The sequence below is a fragment of the Tursiops truncatus genome, chromosome 11, assembly GCF_011762595.2.
Source record: "Tursiops truncatus isolate mTurTru1 chromosome 11, mTurTru1.mat.Y, whole genome shotgun sequence".
In the NCBI taxonomy this organism is placed as follows: Eukaryota; Metazoa; Chordata; class Mammalia; order Artiodactyla; family Delphinidae; genus Tursiops; species Tursiops truncatus.
In genome coordinates, this window is record NC_047044.1 from 4,610,716 (window position 1) to 4,633,007 (window position 22,292).

Genomic DNA, 22,292 nt, shown 5'->3' on the forward strand with positions numbered 1-22,292 from the left:
AATAGATCATAAAGTTTTAACATAATTAAGAAAAGATCTAAATATACTCACAAGAATATGGATGAATCTCCCAGAAATTATGTCAAATGAAAGAAACGAGACACAAAAGGGTACGTACTGCATTATTCCACTTACGTGAAGTTCCCAGACCAGGCAAAACTAATTTATGGGGACAGAAATCAGAACAGTGGTTGCCTCTGTAGGGGTCGGGGTGGAGGGGATTGAAGAGGCACGAGGGAACTTTCTGGGGTGGTGGGAATATTCTAGATCTTTATTGAGGTGTGGATTCTATGAGTGTGTATGTCTGTCGAAACTCATAGGACTATACTCCTAAGATCTGTGCATTTCCCTGTGTGTTGACATTTGTATTTGAAAGATAAAGAAGAAAAGCTCTAGGGATCCCCCTCCCCTCTATGTGAACGTGTCCCATGTCGGGGAACCCACTGCCTATGTCACAAGACACCACCTGGTGACAGCAGGGACCCTCTGACGTGGGCCTCAGGGGCCTGGCCAGCTCCTCCTCTGCAGCCCACACCCACCCAGCCCCCACCCAGGTCCTTCAGGAGCAGGAGAGCCGGGGCTGCCAGATGGCTGAGGGACCAGCTTTATGACAGCCAGGTGAGCGGGGTTTGGGCTGAGCCGTCCATGTGGGACTCGTGCTGTCGGTAGCTTGCACTATTTGTAGGACGCTATGTCTTCTGTGTAGTGATTCATCCTTTCTACTTAAGTACATCAGTGTCTTTAGAACACAAAGCATAGCATGAAAACAAGTTCTGCAAATGGGGAGGGAAGGTGTTTACATCCCAGACCAGAAACCAGTAACTTGGAATCCTGGAATTTATGAGCTGGAAGTTTGGGGGCCACTGAGATCCCCGCCACACACACACACACACACACACCCCAACCTCTATTCTTGTTCAAGGGGCCATGCAGAGCCTGCAACATATTCGGTTATCTCTTCATGGATCACGTCTTTTTCTTTGGAGGGTAGGTGTGACTTGGGGAACCGCCAAAAGAATGTAGATGAAAAAGAAACTCACGGTGTAGAACCCTGCATAGTGTGACCACAGAGGGACACACCCAAGGTGACCCCCGCTGGGTCTGCCCTGGCTCATCCCCTCTGCCTGGGTGTAGGTATGCCCTGGGCCTTGCTTCTCCCCAGAATATGGAGACAGTGTCTGTCCTGGGATTGGGATAGTCATTTGTCAAAGGTTTCAGGATGTCACGCCCTTGGTTATACCCCCTTGCCTAAGACTCCCTCTGGGCAGAGGAAGTGGGAGACCCTCCCTCACTGGCTTTGGGGAAATAGGTTGCCGAGCTGAGAGGGTCTGCAGGGGATGCGGAGTGAGAGCTGCAGGGGCCTCTGGGAGCTGAGAACACCTGCCGCTGACACCCAGCAAGAAGACGGGACGCCAGTCCTGCAACCACAGAGCACTGAGCGGGCCTGAGGCCGGACCCTGGCCTGGCGGGCACCTTGGTGGCTCCTGTGAGACCCGACCGGAGGGCCCGCTGAGCCGGCTTCCCAGCCGCAGAAGCTGTGAGATAACCAACGTGCGCATCTTTGCCAAGTTCGTGGGATTCAGCACAGAGGAACAGAAAGCGAATACGGCAAGTTACCATCCTACACAAGGGGGCTTGGTGTTCGTATTCGTCTCTAAATCCTGGGAGGATACAGAAGCTAGAAACCAGGAAACGCTGGTTACCTGTTGTGTGTGTGGCGGGAAGGTGACAAGGGCGCTGGCGGAGAGTCTGTACTCCACACCTCTGTTTACCTGGCTGATTTTGCAAAAAGCAAATGTCGAAACCTATTCAGACGTGAGTAAACTGGTGGTGATTGTGGTGATAGTGATCGAGCCACTGTCTGAGGGACCACCTGTGAAATAATTCATTTAAGCCCTTCACACCCCTGTGAGGTGGAGGCTATTATCACCTGCCCTGGGGAAACTGAGGCCCCGTAGCTTCCTATCGCCCCTGGGCTAACAGGACCCTGCCCCCGACCCCCCATCCTCCGGAGCTGGGCTCTGGGCCTGTGTCCTGCTCTGCTCGGCCGTGTCTCAAGTCCAGGTGTTGCCGAGGATGAGGCCTGAGAGCCCGCCGTTAATGCAGGCGGGGCAGGGCGGCTCCCAGAGGCTGGGGAGGTGGGTGGAGGTCACCTGCAAGGCCCTGGGTGCCAAGGTGACTGTCACAGCTTGGCAGACTCCAAACCTCACGGCCTGCCGTTAACTGTCAACCATCAGACCCGGGAGGAGGCTCCTTCACATTCTGGATCCCGACCTTTGTGATCCACGTCTCTGCGCGTTAGCATCCGCCACCGTCCCCTTCACTCGTTCCTGAATCTGCTTTGTTAAAAATTCCAATGGAAAACTCTCCTTTGATTTAAAAAAAATGTTTTTTCTTTAAAAAGGAGATTGTATTTCTAACCTTGTCATTTTACACATATGAGTTAGATTTCGTCAGCAGGTTCTTTGAGTTTCTGTATTTCATTATCCTTCACTATTCTTGGAGGTCCATACGCAAGGATTGTTTCACAGGTACCATGTCTGATCTCAATGTGTTTTTCTTTGGTTAATAAAAACCACAGTTTGAGGGCTTCCCTGGTGGCACAGGGGTTGAGAGTCTGCCTGCCGATGCAGGAGACACAGGATCGTGCCCCAGTCCGGGAAGATCCCACATGCCGCGGAGCGGCTGGGCCTGTGAGCCATGACCGCTGAGCCTGCGCGTCCAGAGCCTGTGCTCCGCAACGGGAGAGGCCACAACAGTGAGAGGCCCGCGTACCGCAAAAAAAAAAAAAAAATCACAGTTTGTAAATCAGGCATAAAAAAATGGCATTTCCCTCAGCTCCCAGGGTGACGCAACGGTAAATTCAGCAGTTCATGTTCCTTAATTTTTGTCCTTTTATTTCTTTGTCTGAATTTCCCTGGGGAAAGCCCTCCACATAATTTCTTTAGGGGATAAGGAGACCTGTGTTTCTGCTGGTTTTATTTTCATGTCCACTTGCGCCTGCACAACATCTCCACTGTGTCAACCGGCTGTGAAGCGTCTTTCTTAAGCACCCACCCCACCCATGGGGCTTTAATTACACTCCTCTTCTCTCTCTCTCTTCCCCTCCCTCCTGGTGGGTCGTCTTGAATCATGATGGAAAGGGCAGCGGAGCAGAGGGGTATAGAGTTAAAGACACTGAAGCCTGACTCCTGGGTTTGCCACTATCCTGTTCGCTTTGTGTCCTTGGGTAATTGCTAAACCTCTCTGGTGCTTGAGTTCCTGTTGTCAGTGGGATCATCTCTGCATCTGTATAGTGTTGCTGGGACAAAGGACCTCTTTACACAAGATGGTTGCTATCACGATTGTCGTGAATAATCCTTAATCAGTGCTTGGCACACAGAAACTAACTGTTAGGCAAGCCTCCTGCAGTGGACCGACTGCCAGTGTGTCTGATGGGTCATCGTGAGATGGTCTACACAGTGAACAGGTGGTTATGGCCAGGCGCACACCAGCCTTGAGGTTGACTCTCCTAGTGGACCTGGACAGCCTGGAATCCTTCTTTCTTTACTGAGGCACAAAGGTGCTTCTACCAAGGGCTGGGATCTGCTGCAGCAAAACCCAGGTGTTCACATTGTTACAAGCTTCAGGGGACTGCCAAGGTGAAGGTCCAAGGGGTTGCAAAGAAAATACTGTTGGTCCTCACACGTCTCGGTTGTGTATTTAAGATGCAGTGGTAATTTCAGCACTAGATGAGGAAGTTTTACTTGCCTGACATCTAAGTGCACACACAAATACTGCCACGTGCTTGCTTGTGAAAATCCACATGTGCCTTTGTGCAAAGGTACTGGGAACCGGTCAATCAATGTACCAGCCCAGACTCTCGGCTGGGTGGTGGCTTCGTCCGTTTGAACATCTGTAGGTTGGGTGGCCCACTCGGTTCACAGGCGGCTCTGGCACCCTAGGGTGGTCCCTGGGCCCTGTGAGTGTGTCCTGTGACCTGCCTCCCTGGCCACAGCAGATTGGTCCATGGAGTGACCGACCGTTCACCCCCATTACCTCCCTTCCCTCCGGGTCTACGAGGATTAACGATGTACACTGACTGGTCACCACCGTCCCTTCGCTCCCCAGTCCTGGGTGATACAAGAAGATGGGCACCTGCCACTGAGCAAGTGATATGTGACCTGAGCCTTAGAGGTCGGGAGGAGGAGAAAGGAAGAGGGGTGAGTATCGCAGGATATGCTGGGGAGAAGGTGCAGAGATTCAGGGCCCTACACAGGTGGGCTCGGCACCGGGCGGCGTCTAACCTCGCCACGAGGAGGCCAGCAGCAGCTCAGGCAGCGGTCGACCCAGGCCCTTTGCAACCCGAGCAACTGAGCAGCTCCCGTGGGTCACAGGAAGGTCTGAATCCCAGAGCCCCACACACCCAGCTGCCGCTCGGTGCAGCCAGGCTGGAATCAACTTGCTTTTTCCTGGAATCTTACGCTGAACAAGCATTCCCGGTCCTTTGCTCTCCCTTCTTCTCTCTCTCGGGGAACTGGCAAAGCAGAGGCCCCTGGGGTGTTTTTATTTTCCTGGAAGCTGAGAGAACTAACGTGTGCTATGTGCTTTAGTGTGTGATCTTCATAAAACCCGTAACTGTGTTAATTTAAAACCAATTTCATTTCCTTTTAAATGTGGCAAAGTCGCCGGTCTTAATTCAAGGACTCCAGCACCTGAGGTTTGATGTGGTAGGCGGGTCGCAGGGACAGAAAGGAAAGAAAAAATGCCACTTGGATGTACTGAGACCCCCAGGGAGACCCCCGGCGGGGAGAAGCTCTGGGGGATTTGAGGTTTCCTTTCAGGTTAAGGAAATGTTTCTGATGTTTCCCTTTGAGCAGAGACCCTCACTGGACCAGAGCAGCGGGGTGGTCCAAGCAAAGAGACTTGGAGTTCAGTTCCCTGGGATTTGCTCTGAAGCCCCCCAACGCCCTTAAGCCAGGAAATGCTCTCAGGGGCTCTCCTAATACCACATGGTGTCCCCAGGATGGAGTCTGGGTCACAGCCAGGTGTGTACAGTGATCTGGACTTGTAGAATCTTTGAATCTTAGACTCAGGAGGCAGGGACAGTCTTGTCTCTTGCCTGCTTGAAAACCAGCCTCGGGAATTCCCTGGTGGTCCAGTGGTTGGGACTCTGAGCTTTCACTGCCGAGGACCGGGGTTCAATCCCTGGTCAGGGAACAAAGATCCTGCACGCCATGTGCTGCAAGGCCGATAAGATAAGATAAGATAAGATAGGAAACCAGCCCCTTAGCAGGGCCTCTTGTGCTTGCGGGACCTGGAACCAGACTTGCCCCACACCCCAACCTCTGACGCTCCAAGTGCTTCTCTTCCTGAACGGGCCAAGCATCTGTCACCTACAATGACTGTCCATAGCTTTTGGACCAGGGCCCAGGCTCTCCTTTCTCCCAGCCCCACCCTGCCAACTCCACACTCCCGCCACCCCCAATGTCTTTCCCTGCTGAACCCCCATTCTCAATTTCACTTTGGAGCCTTTTCTGTTCTTTTGCTCAGAACGTCTCCCCCAGTCATCTTATATTTCAAATATCAATTTAAATGCCACTCCCTTGGGGAAACCCTCTCTGATCCCTGGAATCTATCGAGGGCTGGGGCCGGGGGCTGCAGACACAGTGCCTGGGCTCCAGGGGCCCGCAGCCTGGTGTGGCTGACAGAGCTGCAATGGGGCAGTGACAGGGCAGCAGGAGAGGCCCCGACAGGGAGGCACAGGTGTGTCGAGCCCTGAAAAGGACGGGCGTCCCCTCCCTGGGAAGCCACGAAGTTGGCCCGAGGAGACGGATAAGGGACTTGGTGCCAGAAGAATGGCCCTGAAAGTGGAGGACCCAGAAATCGGTAAAAGGGACAGAAGCGCCTCCGAACCACTGGCCCCATCAGCTTGTGCTTGGGGCCGCCCGATCGCCATTCCAGCAGCTCACTTTGCAGCCCAAGCTCAGGGTGCCTGTCACCTCGGGTGCCAGTCGGTGGGAGACACAGGGCTTGCAAACCGTGTACCTCACAGAGCCTTGTCCTGTGTCTGAAACATGCCGATGTCCCAAGAAGAGGAGATGCTGAGCACAGGTGACTTGGGAGGGTGACGCCGGCACTGCGGGAGCACCCACCCCTGGAGGAGAGCAGTGTTTTCTCCTGACGTCTTTCCCCACCGCAGTCCCTCCCTCCTCCTAACCTGCAGGAACCCTCTAAGCTATTTCCCCCTTTGCAAGCGACCCCACCCCTGCACACCCAGGAGCTAGTTCTTTCTAGGTGAACAGAGAACAATGGCACCTAATTAAGAGTAGACGTGCTGTTGCGGTTCTTTGAAACTTATTTCCCTCTGCAAGTCAATAATCCCTACCGATCACCCCTTTCAGGGCAAGTAATTCACCCTGGGAGACAGTGGCAGTGTGCACTGTACCTGATTCACCTTAAATGGTTTTGAACTTTTAAAGTGCCCCCCCTTTAATGGTGGTGTTGAAATAGCTCAGGATTCTTATAATGATTGTAATTACAGCTGCTGTTTAGTTAGTACCAATGATATACTAGACACTTCACTTCCATTCTCTCAGCTTCCCAGAACACCTGTGCAAGTCAGGAATTATGAGAGAGAGAGAGAGCGAGAGAGAGAGAGAGAGAGAGAGAGAGAGAGAGAGAGAGGGAGAGAGAGAGAGAGAAAGAGAGAGAGAGAGAGAGAGAGATTAGGGAACTTCCCTTGTGGCACAGTGGTAAAGAATCTGCCTGCCATTGCAGGGGACACGGGTTCAATCCCTGGTCCAGGAAGATCCCACATGCCACGGAGCAACTAAGCCCATGCACCACAACTACTGGGCCTGCGCTCTAGAGCCCACGAGCCACAACTACTGAGCCCGCTAGCCACAACAACTGAAGCCCACGTGCCTAGAGCCCGTGCTCCGCAACAAAGAGAAGCCACCGCAGTGAGAAGCCTGCGCATTGCAACGAAGAGTAGCCCCCGCTCCTCGCAACTAGAGGAAGCCTGCGCACAGCAACAAAGACCCAACGCAGCCAAAAATAAATAGTTTTTTCTAAAAAAAGAAAAGGTGGAGAGAGATTAGGGGTGGATATCTCAGAGATATCACACGGCTTAAGGTCACACAGCTGGACAGATTTGAACTAAACCTGCTGGCCATGCTTCCTCCATCCCAGAGTGAGTCTCTGATTCAAGCATCTCAGAGCTAGGAAGGACCTTAATCTCATCCCCACCCTGCCGGTTTTACAGGTGAAGGTGCCCACCATCTGGGGGAGATGAGAACAACTGCGGAATTCAGAGTCGTTGGGGAGGGGGGCCCCAGGGGACCATGCTGGATGAATGAGGATTTGGGGATGTCTGTGCTCGCTGAGTGGGGGCTGGGAGGAGGTGGGGTGATAGCCCGCTGGACCTAGGCCAGCAGAGACCTACATGCTGGGGCTGAAAAGGAACAGGAATGTGCCTGGAAGGGGACAGACTGCTGCCAGGTGGGTCTGCAGAAGGAGCAGGCGGGCCAGGGCCACCAGTATCACCCCCGAAGCTCCCGCCACCGCACCGCGCCCCTTCCGGCCACCTGCTGTCTCACTCGCCTTGATGTCACAGGTGTTTACAGTGCTTCCAACGGGCAGGGTCCTTTGTAGATTCCTGTACTGTTGGGTTACCCAGATCTCTGTGCTCTGCAACGAAACCACCACTTAGCCAGAAATCAAATAGTAGCAGCAGCAACCAAGCGGGCGGGGAGGAGGGGGAGGGAGGGGAGAGAGTACAAAGGCCCAGGGGTGACATGAGTGTGAGCTTGGGGAACATGAGGGACTGCTGGTGTTCTGTGTAGCTGGAGTGACCGGTGAGGCCGGGACGGGAGGGCGCCGGCTCTCAGAAGCTCTCCATCTGGGGACTGATGACTCTGAGCCGGGGAGGGACGTGTTCCCATGTGGTGACTGAGCTGAAAGGAGGCAGGGATGGGGCAGCAGGGCCACAGGAGGTCTCCAGGTGAGAGAAGCATCTGGGTAGTCGTGGGCACGGGAAGAGCCCCTTTGCCGTGGGACGTGGGGCCTCACTGTCTGGCCCAGGCTACTGAACAGCATGGGTGGGGGGCCATTCACCCAGGTCCCAGATGCAGGGGAGGAGGGGGCTTGGGGAGAGGGGGTGTTCTGTTTTAGACACGTTCTGTTTGCTTCTCCGGGGTGACATCCTCACAGACATACCTGGAAAGTGCACGTGAGGGAGGCCACCTGCACAGAGATGGAGATCTGGTAGCAAATGGTCATTTCCCTTCCCCCGGTTCAGACAAAATCCTAACAGCCAAGCATGACAGCACTGAAAGCAATATTAACAATATTAACTTTAATATATATATCAACATGTAAATATTTATACTTATTTATAAATTTTTGTTTATAAGTACTTAAATTTAATATATTGTCTATTATATATTAATACATATTATAAATTTATAAATATTAAATAATCTTTAAAAATTTTAAACTTAGAGCAAGATTTAAAGAAATTCCTGTACACGATTTAGCTCCCTTGCCCGGAGTCTTGAGTTGGCACTACTCTGCTTAACCCCACACTATTTGTTTAATCCTAGGCTCGAGGCAAACCATTTCCGATTCCCTTTAGTTTGTTGTGTTTTGTTTTTTAAATATGTATTTATTTATTGGCTGAATCGGGTCTTAGTTGGAGCTCGCGGGCTCTTCGTGTGTGGACTTCTCTCTAGTTGCGGCGTGTGGCCTCAGTAGCTGCAGCGTGGGCTTAGCTGCCCCGCGGCAGGTGGGATCTTAGTTCCCTGACCAGGGCTCAAACTGGCGTCCCCTGCCTTGCAAGACGGATTCTTAACCCCTGGACCACCAGGGAAGTCCCCTGATTCCCTTTAAACTGCTCATCTCGTCCTCGCTCCATCTCAAGGGCCCCTCCCGCTTTGACTCCAGAGCCAGTGGGACCGGCTTCCTCCAGGTGATGGAGGTTTGCTCTGCCATCCCTCTGGCTCAGCACTTCGTCTGCTTGTCTCCTGACGCGAAGCAAAATGAAATACTCTGGAAAGCAGGGGCCTCCTGGTGATCCCCCGAGCGCTCTTCACATCAGCTTTGGACAGATATCCCAGAGTGTCCTGGGGTAAGTCCCCCTAGCCTAACCCACCCTTATGGCACACCATACAGGCTTGGCTTTCCTTGTTTCCTCTCCGGCTTTGCCACCCGTGGTGGGTAGAATGGTGGCCCCGAAAGATATGCCCACATCCTAACCCCTGCGTCCTATGAAGGTGACTGAAAGTTCTAGGACCGATTCCGACGTGGAGCGGGGTTCCCACCCCTCCAAGCAGTGCCCCAACACCAGCGGGGCATCCTAAAATTCACCTCAGTTCTGACACTATCTACCCGGAGATGGCAACGGAGGTTAAGGCTCCGTTCCCCAAGGCCGCCCCACTTCAGTGCCAATCTCAAGTCCAAGTTCTTACCTGTGCTTCCAAATCAGAGGGTCCCGTGACCCCCTCCTCGGGTTCAATTAATTTGCTAGAGTGGCTCTCAGTACTCAGGAAACCTGCTTACCCGCTAGATTACCAGTGTATCACAGAGGACATTAACAGATACCAGTCAACAGCCGGATGAGGGGATACACAGAGCGAGGTCCCGAGCAAAGGAGCTTCCGTCCTCATGGAGTTTGGGGCCCTGCATCGTGGAAGCCTTCTGGTTCCCCAACCTGGATGTTCTCTGCACGCTCTCCTTCTGGATTTTTATGCTTCATTTTAAGCTTTATTGCTTTGGCACGGTTGATTACATCATGGCATTGGGCGTTGATTCAACCCTCCAGCCCCTCTGCCTGGTCCAGAAATCCTGGATGTGGGGCTTGAAGTTCCAACCCTCTGACCACACACAGTTGGACCCCCTGGTAACCAGCCTTAGCCCTAGGTTTCCAAAAGGTGCCCCATTAACGTGACAAATTATGCCCTTAGCGATTTTGACGAAGGGGTACGTACCGTCAAGCGCACATCCTGGAAGAAGGTTACCGCTATTCTCCAGGAACAGATACCTTAGTTAATGGTTTTAGTGCTTTTCTGAGTATGGGAAGATGCAAGAATCCAGGTTCATAAAAAATTTCTCCTGAAAATATCGAACTCTCTGAGGGCCACTTCCGTCAGTTTTCCCAGAGCACAAAGGGCCTCACCCCGATCTTTGCCCTGAACTCCTTTCAGGGTGTATTGTGGCCACTACAGTGGATAATGCCTTGATTCTTGTAGAACTGCAGGGTGGGCAGCATCCTTTAGTTTATAATCCCTTCCCTTTCGATCTTAATCTCAACCAAAGTTTGGGAGACATTTCTCCACCCGTTTGTCCCACTGGCCTAGGAATGCTCATTCCCAGGTCAGGTGAGGATTTCATTGACGGGCCACTCGATGTGCTATTGGCATCAGCCTCTGAACCACCTGTCTTATGAGTCTGTCAAGGAAATGGTTCCCTCTCGTTGCCTCGTCCCATAGCTAGAGTTCCACTATGACAGTCATTGATCTTATAGGACTATGTATTTGGTCAATCATTGCAAGTCGCCTGATCATCGTTAATTTTATCTGAGCCTTGGCCACACATCTGGTGATGCAAGAAACAACAACCGTGCATTTGGTGATGCAAAATAGGCAGAATACAAGTAATACAGCTGGTGACATTAATTAGGTCATAAGGAAGTATTGAAGCTAAGAACTTCCGTTAGGTGCAGCCCAGTATCTCCCAGGTCATCTGACCAGTCTGTTCTGCACCCGTCGTTATCTTTAAGGGAAATGTTATGTTGGCGCTGTATGTAAAGGTCCCCAGAGAGATCTGCACGTACAAGGTGAGTGGTGGGTCATCGCGACTCCATCGTGATTGAGAAAGGAACGTTATCTCCTAAGGAGTTACATGGCTGGGGCCAGAGGAAGGAAAATGGCTTTTTGTGGTTGAGCAGGTATTTCTGCCGCTGGGGACGTCTGGCTAATGCAGATGCGCGATGCACACTAGAGGACAGGCAGGAGGCCCAAACGGGCCGAGTAAAATGTTATGTTTAAATAGTTCTTGTGTTGCCTTAAAATACGAATTTTTATTTCATCACCTAACACATCGCCTGTCACAGTTAACCTTCAAAAGAGTTCACTTTGGGGGTGAATAGTGGGATACGTACATTCTCATTCTTTCGGTATATCTTTAGCCAAACAGACCTTAGACAATTTTTATTAGAATTTGAGGAACACCCTCTTGCGAGCTGGCCTTTCAGCAGGACAGGTGCCCAGATTACTTCTGGATCTAGCTGGGATAAACGCCTGCAGGAATCTGCATGTCAAGAAATAAATGTTTATGCAAAGGCAAGAACAGACCTGTGGAAAGAGCACAGAGTTATTATAATCTCTAACTGAATAAAGAAATAGAATGTAACGCATATGAGTTGTTTTGTGGTGGATAAATAGTGAACAGGGTATAACTAAGATCTATATTGATGAATTTTTTAAAAATCCACAGATAAGTTGTTTCACCAAAAACTTTTTTGGGGGGCTTCCCTGGTGGCACAGTGGTGGAGAGTCCGCCTGCCGATGCAGGGGACACGGGTTCGTGCCCCGGTCCGGGAAGATCCCACATGCCGTGGAGCGGCTGGGCCCGTGAGCCATGGCTGCTGAGCCTGCGCATCCGGAGCCTGTGCTCCGCAACGGGAGAGGCCACAACAGTGAGAGGCCCGCGTACCGCAAGAAAAGAAACCAAAACTTTATTTTAAGAAAAAAGCTTTCTGTTATAAATAGAAAGGTGTGAAGTCAGGGAACAAGGGACAGAATAATCAAGCAATTCTCTGGAGAAGCCTCCAAGAAGTATGACTGTAGGAGGGCCCTTCCTAGTGATTAACATTTAATCCAGTCTCTGGAAAAACCTGAGTTCCTGTTGCTCTCTCTTCTGGGAATGACCTGCCAAGCCGAGAGGGAGAAACTCAGTCAGCCTCCTAAGGATGCTGCGGGGTGGGGAGCTGGCAGTGGAGCCCCAGGTCCGCAAGCATCACTTCGTGGCTTGAGGGGAAATAACGCCGTCCTGCTGATAAAATGATGACGCTGAGCTATCAGTTATGATTCAACAAAGAGCGTCCAGAACAATGGCATGTGGGGTGATGGAATTCTAGAATTGGAAGAACATGCTGACGGTTGGATCTGATCCCTGTTTAACAGAGAGGAAGCTGTGTCCTAGAGAGGTGAACTGACTGGCCCAAGGTCATCGTGTACCGAAGAATTAGGCCTTGGCCAAAGATGGGTCTGGCTTTTGTCCCCGGCAAAACTTTAGATTTCTTCTAAACCCTAGGAATTTCCCGAGAGTAAAATTTTATTTTTATTTTATTTTACTTTAATTCTTTTATTTCCCTAAAGAAATATAAATTTCTTTCTTATTCCTGGAGTTTCCCTCAGACCACACCTTGCAGTTTATGGTGATAAAGGAAGCTCACGATGGGCTGCAGAATGGAGCCGCAGTAAAAATCCTGGACACTGAAGCTTGGCTGCGCTTCCCAGGGTGACCGTGCTGCGTGCGCATCGTCACACGTGGACGCTGGGCCAGGATTGCATCCTGAGGCCGATGGAAGTTTTGAGTTTGGAACTTTCCTGGACTCCACCCCACACATCTCTTCCTGGTGTCAGTCTGTATCCTTCCCCTGATAAACCATAACCATGAGTATAACAGCTTCCAGTGAGCTCTACGAGGCTTCCAGTGAATTATCGAAACTGGTGGGGATTTGGGGAACCCCTGAACTCGCAGTTGGTGTCAGAGGGAAGGGTGGCCTTGTGTAGAAGATTCTCTCATACTCTGTAGTTGACCTTGACTCCCTGAGGTTGGGATCAGCTGTCCTGGGCAGACAGGGCCAACTCCAGGAATTCACGTAGTGAGTTTTGACTGAGCCAGGTTGGCGTGCAGAGCAGAAGGGCCCTTTAGATGATGACAAGGCCAGTGGTGGGATGGAGTGGGCAGAGGTGGAGAGCCTTGTGTGCGCAACTGAGTGGAGTTAGAGGACGAGAAAACAGGAGCCCCTCCCAGAAAACAGTTTCCACGTTTGCAATGCAGAGAGGAGCCAGGCCACTCCTCGTGAGTAAGGCTCTCCAGGGTGGTCAGAATTCCAGGGAAAGGCAACCTTGGGATTGAAGGGTGTCCACGGTTTGCAAGGGCAGAGGCTGGTGACTGAGAGGTGAGGGGCTGCCCGAGTGACCCTAAAACCAGGAAGGACACACATAGCCCACATCCAGTCTGGACTCCAGATCTGTGTTTGTCTCCTGTTACAGATTATCCAAAACAGTGGTGTAGTTAATACAACATTGTAAACCAACTATGCTTCAGTTAAAAAGTGGACAAATATAAAGAGCTCAAAACATGATCGAGTCATAGGAGTAGAATCATTAGTTCATTAAAAACACAAACGAACAAACAAAAAACCCCACAGTGGCTTAAAACAGCACGAATATATTCTCTTACAGGCCTGGAGGTCACAGGTCTGAAATCAGTTTCATGGGGTAGAGCCGAGGCGTTGACAAGGCTCCACTCGGGCCCCCTCTCACCTCAGTGCCAATGACATTCATCATCGTCACAGTCTAGTGTTGAGAGCGACACACAGTGCCTCCAGGCAGCTCCCGAGCCGCGGCAGGACTCCCCTCGGTGGGGTCCTGGGAGAAGGCTCGCTCAAACCTCTTCCCTTCCTGGTCAATCGCCGGCCTCGTGGGTGTGCACCCTGGACAGTTACACAGGGTCTGGCACTCAGAAGGAGTCCATGCTGGATTGAATGCTCTGCTGTCACTGCCTTGAAATTCTTAATCATTTTGTTTGTTTGTTTGTTTTTGTTTTTGTTTTTTGCATACGCGGACCTCTCACTGTTGTGGCCTCTCCCGTTGCGGAGCACAGGCTCCGGACGCGCAGGCTCAGCGGCCATGGCTCACAGGCCCAGCCGCCCCGCGGCATGTGGGATCCTCCCGGACCGGGGCACGAACCCACGTCCCCTGCACCGGCAGGCGGACTCCCAACCACTGCGCCACCAGGGAAGCCCTCTTAATCATTTTTGAACAAGGGGCTTGCGTTTCATTTTGTACCGAGCCCTGTATATTATGCCACTGATTCTTGCCCAGCCCTAACTCCTTACCTCCAGCAAAGACACCTAGAAATGAACTACATAGTTTTTTGGACACTTGACGTAATTTTGGTAAATGTTTCATTGCATTTTTCTGGCCTAAGCATTCATAAGTGTTATTACTGTCCCTGGGAATAAAGTTTCTGGCAACAAAGGATGTCCTTGTAAGGCGTTCTTTTCATTAAGAGAGGCAATATTGTCAATGAAGATACAAACACAGGCACCATTTGAATTAGGGAGTGATTATTCCCATTAAGAAGACGTTCTCATTTTTAGAAAATGATTCCCTATGGAATTCCTTTAAATAGCCCGCTTTTCTAATGCATTTTTAATGTGTTTCAACATATTAAAAATTATTTACACGCCGTCCTCCCAGGTCTGTTCATTTAACCAGCGCGCTGACTCCCACTCGGTGTCGGCCCTGCAGTGTTCTGGAAGGACTGTGGCGGCAAGGCAGGGGAAGAAGGCGGTCCCTCCCAGAGGAGCTCCGCCTGTTGGGAGAGGCCCGCCCTGCGGTGAGCAAGGGGACAGGGGGGCGTGTGAGCCCAGGGAAGAGTGCAACTACCCAGGGAGCCCGGGACGTTTTCCCAAAGCAGGGGAGATGCAGATGGGACCCGATGGGATGCCCTGGAGCTTGCCAGACGGAAGCGGGCAGGAATGCGAATTCCGGGGACAGAGGAGCTTGTCACAGGGGCTGAGGTTTGAAAGTGGGTGGGGACTCTGGGAAGACCCCAGGCCTGTGTGTGGGGAGGAAGGGGGTCGGCTTGGTTGGCTGCAGATCAAGGGTCCTCGTGGTAGTCTGAGGAGGCAGCCATAGGGCAGTGGGGAGAGAGGAGTGTCACCCCCAGAGCTGTGTTCCAGGAAGAGAACTGCCCATGGGAAGGCAGATCAGAGCCTCAGGACCCTGGAACTGCGGGCAGCTGAGAGGCGCTGTAAGGTCATCGGAGAACGGTGGGGCCCGGGCAGGCAGGCGCCCTGGGGGCTGGCACGTAGGAGGCTGGCAAACAAGACCTGCGGATGGCTGACCCTCAGAGGGTCCTGAGGGTAGAACGCGTTGAGGGGAGAAAAGACCTTACCTGCTGCCCGCCCCATCACATCTCAGCATCGGGGCAGGAGGGACAGGTGTCAAGGGAAAAGGGGTCCAACGGGCCTGGTCCAAGTCAGGTCTCAGGGGGAGGAACTGTGTCCCCGGTGTCACAGAGAGCCTGCTTTGAGGGCCCCAAGCCAGAAGGCCCTATTCAATGGGTCAGGACAGCACTTGTTTCATTTCCCACAGGTGCTCCTCTCTCCTCCAGCCAGAGTTCCGTGTGACCAGAGCCTCTTGCAGACCAGACGGGGTGGGAACCCCGGACGCCATGGGACAAGCAGGGCCATCTCTTCCCCTGGGTGGGGGAGACCCACATCTGGCTACGGCCAGTCCATCGTCAGAGATGCGGAAGTGCTAGAGCATCACTGCCCTCCCTGGTCCTGGGGTACAGGCTGATCTCCCCCCTTTTCTTTTTCATTCAGAAACAGCTACTGTGTGTCCGCACTGGGCCAGCTCAGGGTGTCCCTTGTCTGTTCCCAAGCTCCATTTCCCTGTCACTGGCCAGACAGTGAGAGAAATCCAGGCTGGCCTGTGGGGCTGGGGAGAGGGCAGCCCGTGGTTTGGGGGGAGCAGGCTGGTCTGAGAAAATGAGGCAGGGGTGGCTATGGCCACGGGGAGGGGTGATGCAGCTTCCCTGGTGGTGGCCAGGCCCCTTCCTGTTACAGACGAGGAGTCTGGCTTGGGGAGAACAGCAGAGCATTTCAAAAGTCTCCCAGCAAGGAGGGTACAGGGACCAGAGGGGAGCCCCCGAGCTCGGGGTCCGCCCCCTCGGTCCCCAGCTGTGGCCTGCAGTGGGAGGTACCGTGGCCTTGTGCTGGCGGAAGTTGGAGGTGCTGCCCCCTGCGCCTCTTACCTGCAAGGACCTCGGCAAATGCTTTCATCTCTCGAGCCTCAGGGTTCTCACCTGGACCGCAAGGCTCGGAGGCCCCTCCGGCTCCGAACCCTCGCGGGGTCACATGGGGATCAGACCAAACGGGGTGCCTGGGCGGTCCTCCATGCAAGTTCCAGACCAAAGCTGTCCAGGCCTCCCCCAGGGGCCGGCTAGTGCCCTGGGCCACCCGGACAGAATGTGGGGACAGGCCGCTTCCTCTGGTAGAGGCAGCCAAAAAGAGAGGACACAAAGGGCCAGATGCAAACATTTGCTCCCAAGGGAAATGGGTGTTGCTGGCAAACTGGAGTGTTCTCTTCTGTTTTCAAAGCGCACCAGGTCAAGCAGACCCAGGATGAGCCTCCAGGCGAGTTACTGGTGTGACACGCATCTGTGGCCGCCCAGGAAAACAGCATGTAAATATCACCCAAGATCAAGGCCGTTCACTAGAGGGCCCGGAGCAGGGGTCCGCGTGCACCTGCCGAGGAATGTTCTTCGCGCTGGGACAGGCTGTGGTGCCAGTGATCTGGTTTCCTTTGCGGAAATTTGCAGAATGTGGACAGAACTGACTTTCCTTCCATGGGCTGAACAGAAAGAGCTCCTGACGAAGATGCTCCTGTTCCAAGTGTCTCCGCCTTCCCGGGCAGGTGGGAGACTTGGGCCCCCGCGTGAGACCCCACCAGGGGTGGGTAAGATAAGGCCTTACAGACGCTGTGAACACAAGTGCCCTGGGCCGGCCTGGCTCCAGCCCCCTGCTCTCGTTCACCCCTTAGCGGCCGTCAGGAAGTGAATTCAGTGTCTACCCCAGACCTCCGACTTCAGCAGCCCCTCCCTCCCCCAAAGGGGCACAGAGATAACATTCTGATGAGTCCCTCTTATGCAGCAGGCCCCCTGCTCACTGATTTCATTTTGCAGAGTGGACACTGGGGCTGAAAGTTTAGGCAGCTTGCCCAGGTGCCCCACTTCATCGAGGAAGGCTGGTGTGGTAGTCCAAGGGGAGGACGGGGTGTGGGCTCAGGGGAGGCCAGACCCCGGCCCAGGTCCACTGTCAGCTCACTTCGAGGACATGTCAGCATCCCGGGGTCTCAGTGCCCTTGGATGGTGGGACAGAAGGAACTCATTCCAGACTCCCCACCTCACAGAGTATTGAGAGTTTCTAGCGAAAATAAGGTCACGGCCGCCTCAGGACTTCTTGGTTCCCAAAGCAGTTTTCATTTCAACCCTCACTGTAGTCTGTGGGAGGGAGGGGGCAGGAATTATCCTCCCCTTCAGAGGTGCCCCAAGCACCCCGCAAGTCCAGAGACCAGTCCAGCTCACCTGATCCCGAGTGTGGGCCCACGTGTGGGTCCACATGACCCGCCGGGCACATCACTGCCCCAGGTCCTTGTCCTACGCACAGCTCAGCCTCTGAAGGCGGTGATGTCCCTGCAGCCCCGAGCTGCAGTCCTGACTCCATCTCTCGTAGCTCTGTGACCTTGGACAATGACCTTTCTGGGCCTCAGTTTCATCACTTATAAAGTGAGGATAAGGACTCTAAGCTGGGGACTTCCCTGGTGGGTCCAGTGGATAAGACTCCGCACTCCCAATGCAGGGGGCCCGGGTTCGATCCCTGGTTGGGGAACTAGATCCCGCGTGCATTCCGCAACTAAACGTGCCACAGTGAGGATCCCGTGGCCCGCAACTAAGACCCGGCACAGCTTAAATAAATATTTTTTAAGAAATGATGAATATTCTCTTTCTGACTTACTTCACTCTGTATGACATTCTCTAGGTCCATCCACGTCTCTGCAAATGACCCAATTTCGTTCCTTTTTATGGCTGAGTAATATTCCACTGTATATATGTACCACAGCTTTTTCATCCATTTGTCTGTCCATGGGCATAAGTCAGAAAGAGAAAAACAAATATCGTATATTAACGCATATATGTGGCGCCTAAAAAAATGGTACAGATGAACCGGTTTGCAGGGCAGAAACAGAGACACAGACGCAGAGAACAAAAGTATAGACACCAAGGGGGGAAAGTGGCAGCAGCAGGGCTGGTGGTGGGATGAACTGGGAGATTGGGATTGACATGTATACACTGATGTGTATAAAATAGGTAACTAAGAAGAACCTGCTGTATAAAAAAGAAAAGAAAATTCAAATAAAACAAACAATGAATGTTAAAAAAAAAAAAGAACTCTGAGGTGGCAGGGTGGTTGTAGGGAGGGGTGATGAATACAGAGGTCCCAGCCCAGCACCTGGCAGACAGTTGGTGTTCAGTTAACAGCTGCTTTGGTTGATGTCTGCAAAGATGACACTTGCCATGAACACGGAGGCTTTCTGACAGCGGCTCGGGGCTGCTCAGAGGGTGCTGCTGCCTTTGTGCGCCCTCCCTCCCTCCCTTCTCCCTCTCCCCCTTTCTCCCTCCCCCTTCTCCCTCCCCCCTCTCTCTCTCCCCCCTCTCCCTCCCCCTTTCTCCCTCCCCCCTTCTCCCTCCCCCCTTTCTCCCTCCCCCTTCTCCCTCCCCCCTTTCTCCCTCCCCCCACACACTTCTCTCCACCTGCCCTGCTTCCTCCCTTTCCTCCTTTCACACATGTATTTGGAGTTGTAACTTGCCAACTTGTAAAAAGGAGTCAAGGTGGCCATTAATAAAACAAAACTAGTATAATCACTACAACGGGGGGAAAAAGAGAAGCCGATGTCCCTGGAGAGGGGCAGTGAGTGACACTGCCTTCAAGATCCTGGTGAGGTGTAGCGTCCACCCCTTTACACGGAAAGTGTTTGAATGCGGGGCTGTCTACATCTTCTCCACATAGAACCAGGGTTCCTGGGGCAGGTCTGGAGCTGGGAAACTTTTCAGGCCTTCAGGTCCTCCTGTCACCTTCTATTTCCAGGTGGGAAGGCTGAGTCCCACGGTCAGCGTGAGATGGGACCAAATATCACGGCTCTGGACGGTCTGAAGCACCGTGGGCGTTGGCTGTTCCTGGCTTAGCAGGCAAACACCTGAGACAGGAAGGGGGCACGATTTCCCGTGTGACGGGGCAGCTCTGGGGAATCTGCTTTGATGAGAATTCAAGTTGCAAAGTCTAGAGAACATGACGTGGAGTTGCAGTTAGTGGGGGTTTGCGGCTCTCGGCCACTCTCTGGGCTGGAATTCACGCGTCATCCAAGCCCCGTCTCCCACATCATCCGTTTAGAATCAGACTTTGGGAAAATCACACTGAACCTGAATCTTGGTGGGGTCTTTCCTGTGAAATAGAAATGATACTTCCTCCATCTGCTCACGGGACTTTTTGTGAAGGAAAGGAGAAGGATGTTGAAGTATTTCTTAAAGCACAACACTGCCGCCAAGGGTAGGATGTCACCAGACTCGCTTGCCTTGTCCGGGCTCCCCTACCCCATCCATCTGTCCATCGCTTGTGACTGAGAATGCCTGGAAGTTCTGGTTCCGCCTTGCGCCCTTCCGCCCTGGAATCCGTTTGTGATTCTTGCCCCAGGTTTCTCTAAGACTTCCTTACGTGCCTCTACTTGGTAGCCTATCCACACGTCATTTCATTTTTTTTTTTTTGATGTGGAACATTTTTAAAGTCTTTATTGGATTTGTTACAGTATTGCTTCTGTTTTATGTTTTGGTCCTTTGGCCGCGAGAAATGTGGGATCCTAGCTCCCTGACCAGAGATCGATCCTGCACCCCATGCGTTGGACGGCGAAGTCTTAGCCACTGGACCACCAGGGAAGTCCCGACACGTCCACACTGGCTGCTTGACTTGGATTTGTGTAAATGGACTGACTTCTACATTGTGGTTCTTCTCTGGGTACGTGTTGTCACACATCCGATATCCTACGGAGAATATTAAGCGGAAGAAAGGCTTTAAATAACGTAAGAACTACCAAATCTCTCTGCCCTCATTTCTTTTAATAAACTAAATTCCTTCCCTCCCTCCTAAATATAGTGCGGACTGTATCCACTCCTGTTCACCTGCAGTTAGGGAAAAACAAACCCTTTGATAACAAGCAAACTCCTGTTAAAATTTCCACCCTGTACTTTGGGGCTACTCCCCAGATTCTGAGCTCAAATCTCAGGGTTCTGAGCTCAAATCTCAGGGGAGTTCGGCTCTGTCAAGTTTAGCAATCTTTGCCCACAAGGCAGGAACCGAGCATCATAAGCCCCACCCCCTGAAAAAGACCTGCCCCGCCCCTGGCCCGGCTTGGAGAGGAGGCCGCTGCGAGGGAGTGGGCCCTTCCTGTTGGCCCCGGGCAAGAGTTTCAACCTGTGTGTACCTTTGGGGTAATGGTTGTATCTGCCTGGTCCAGTTGGTCTCATCAATAAGTGGGACTCCCATCTTGGCACTCGAATTCCGTTGCAACACCTGAATTCTTGCTCCAGGGATGCACTAGTTTCCCAGGACTGCCTTTAACAAACATCGTGGCTTAAAACAAGAGAAATTTACTCTGTCACAGTTCTGGAGGCCAGGAGTCTGAAATCAGGGTGTCTGCAGAGGTGCACTCCCTCCGGAGGCTCTAAAGAAGGATACTTCTTGCTCCTTCCGGCTCCTGGGGCCCCAGGAGTTCCTTGCCTTTTGGCTCCATCAGGCCAACTTCTGCCTCTGTCTTCAGTGGCCTCCTGCCCTGCTCCCTCTGGGTGTCTCTTACAACGACACTTGTCGTGGGGTAACCCAGGCTTACAATGACACTTGTCGTGGGGTAACCCAGAATGGTCTCATCTTGAGACCTGTAAGTTAATTGCATCTGCAAAGACCCTTTCTTCCAAATGAGATCACAGTCACAGGTTCCAGGAGTTGTGATGTGGATACCTTTTGTTTTGAGGCTACCGCTCGACCCACTACGTGCACTATGTCCAAATCTCCTCCTATTGACTGCATGGTATCAACCTGGGCTAGTTTCGGCCAGAAACAATTACTTACCAGCTGTGCTTCCTTAGCTAGGTCATTAGATAAGTTGGCCTCAGTTTCCTCATCTGTATAATGGGGTTGCTAACACCTACCTCAAAGGATCATTGTGAAGGATTAAAATGAGACAACATGGAAAGCCCTTAGCATGATGTCTGGCATTTGACATGCACTTCATTCAATAAGCAGCTTATTCTTATGATAACTTTAAAAGCCTGTCAGGTACTTGGCACACGGCGGGTGCTAACAAGGGCTCTCTAATTTGGAATCTGCGTGCGAGATGAGAAGCAGGGAGACAGGGTGGGTGAGACAGGAAGCAAGGCCCTCTTCTCTTCTGCTGCTTTGGCATTCAGCTAACTGAATGGGTAGAGAATAAAAGACAGTTTTTTCGAAAGTCCTTGAAAGTTTTTGATGAACTATGGAAAAAAATGTGTGCTGAATGTGTGAATGAATAATTGAACTCGCCTTCTAGGCCTGCATACATCAGCCACCGAGGGAGGAGGTGGCGGGATTTCAGGACAGCAGAGTATCCAGGTTGAAGATGGGAGAACGCCCGCATCACGACCAGAGGCAGAATGTTAAACCCAACCCTCTGGAGAGTATGGGAAGTACCACCTGACGAAGCCAGGCCGGGGTGACACTGATGAGGAGAATCAGGTCCAGCCTCAACCCTCCAACCAAGGAGATTGAGGACTTTGAGCAGGGTGGCTCCGAGAAGGAGGTGGAATTCTCAGGTAGGGTGAGGGGTGAGCCTTGGTTGAGGAAGGAAAGACGGGGAGCGTATTGGTGCCCTGGGGTGGCCGTAACGGAGTCCCACAGTGGACAGCGTTATTTTATTTTACTTTATTTTACTTTTTGACCGAGCTGTGCAGCATGTGGGATCTCCTTTCCCTGACTAGGGATCCAACCCGCGCCCCTGCATTGGAAGCGTAGAGTCTTAACCACTGGACCACCAGGGAAGTCCTCCGGTGGGCAGCTTCAAACAGCGGAAATGTATCCTCCGAAGGTTCTGGCGGCCAGAAGTTTGAGATCAAGGCGTTGGCAGGGCCATGCTCTGTCTGAAGGCCCTAGGAAGGAATCTGCTCCGTGCTTCTCCCTTGGCTGCTGTGTTGCCGGCAGTCCTAGGTCTGATGTCACGTGGCGTTCTCCTCGGTGTCTGTCTCCGTGTCTCTCCTCCTCTACTGGACGAAGGGCCCACCCTACCCCAGGACGACCTCATCTTAACTTGATAACATCTGCAAAGACCCTGTTTCCAAATAAGGTCACCTTCTGAGGTTCTGGGAAGGTTGTGAGTTTTTCGGGGACATATCCGACCCCATGCAGGAAGGAACGTGAAGGAGAGAAG

The 22,292-nt window shown here is 52.4% G+C and overlaps 1 long non-coding RNA gene across 1 annotated transcript; it reads left to right on the forward strand.

Annotated features, from left to right (window-relative positions):
* The first annotated feature begins 553 nt into the window (after positions 1 to 553).
* LOC141275948 (uncharacterized) lies at positions 554 to 1,375 on the forward strand. Its single transcript, XR_012324649.1, has 3 exons — positions 554 to 618; positions 923 to 987; positions 1,310 to 1,375. It is a non-coding gene; the product is annotated as an uncharacterized lncRNA (long non-coding RNA).
* The last annotated feature ends 20,917 nt before the right edge of the window (positions 1,376 to 22,292 follow it).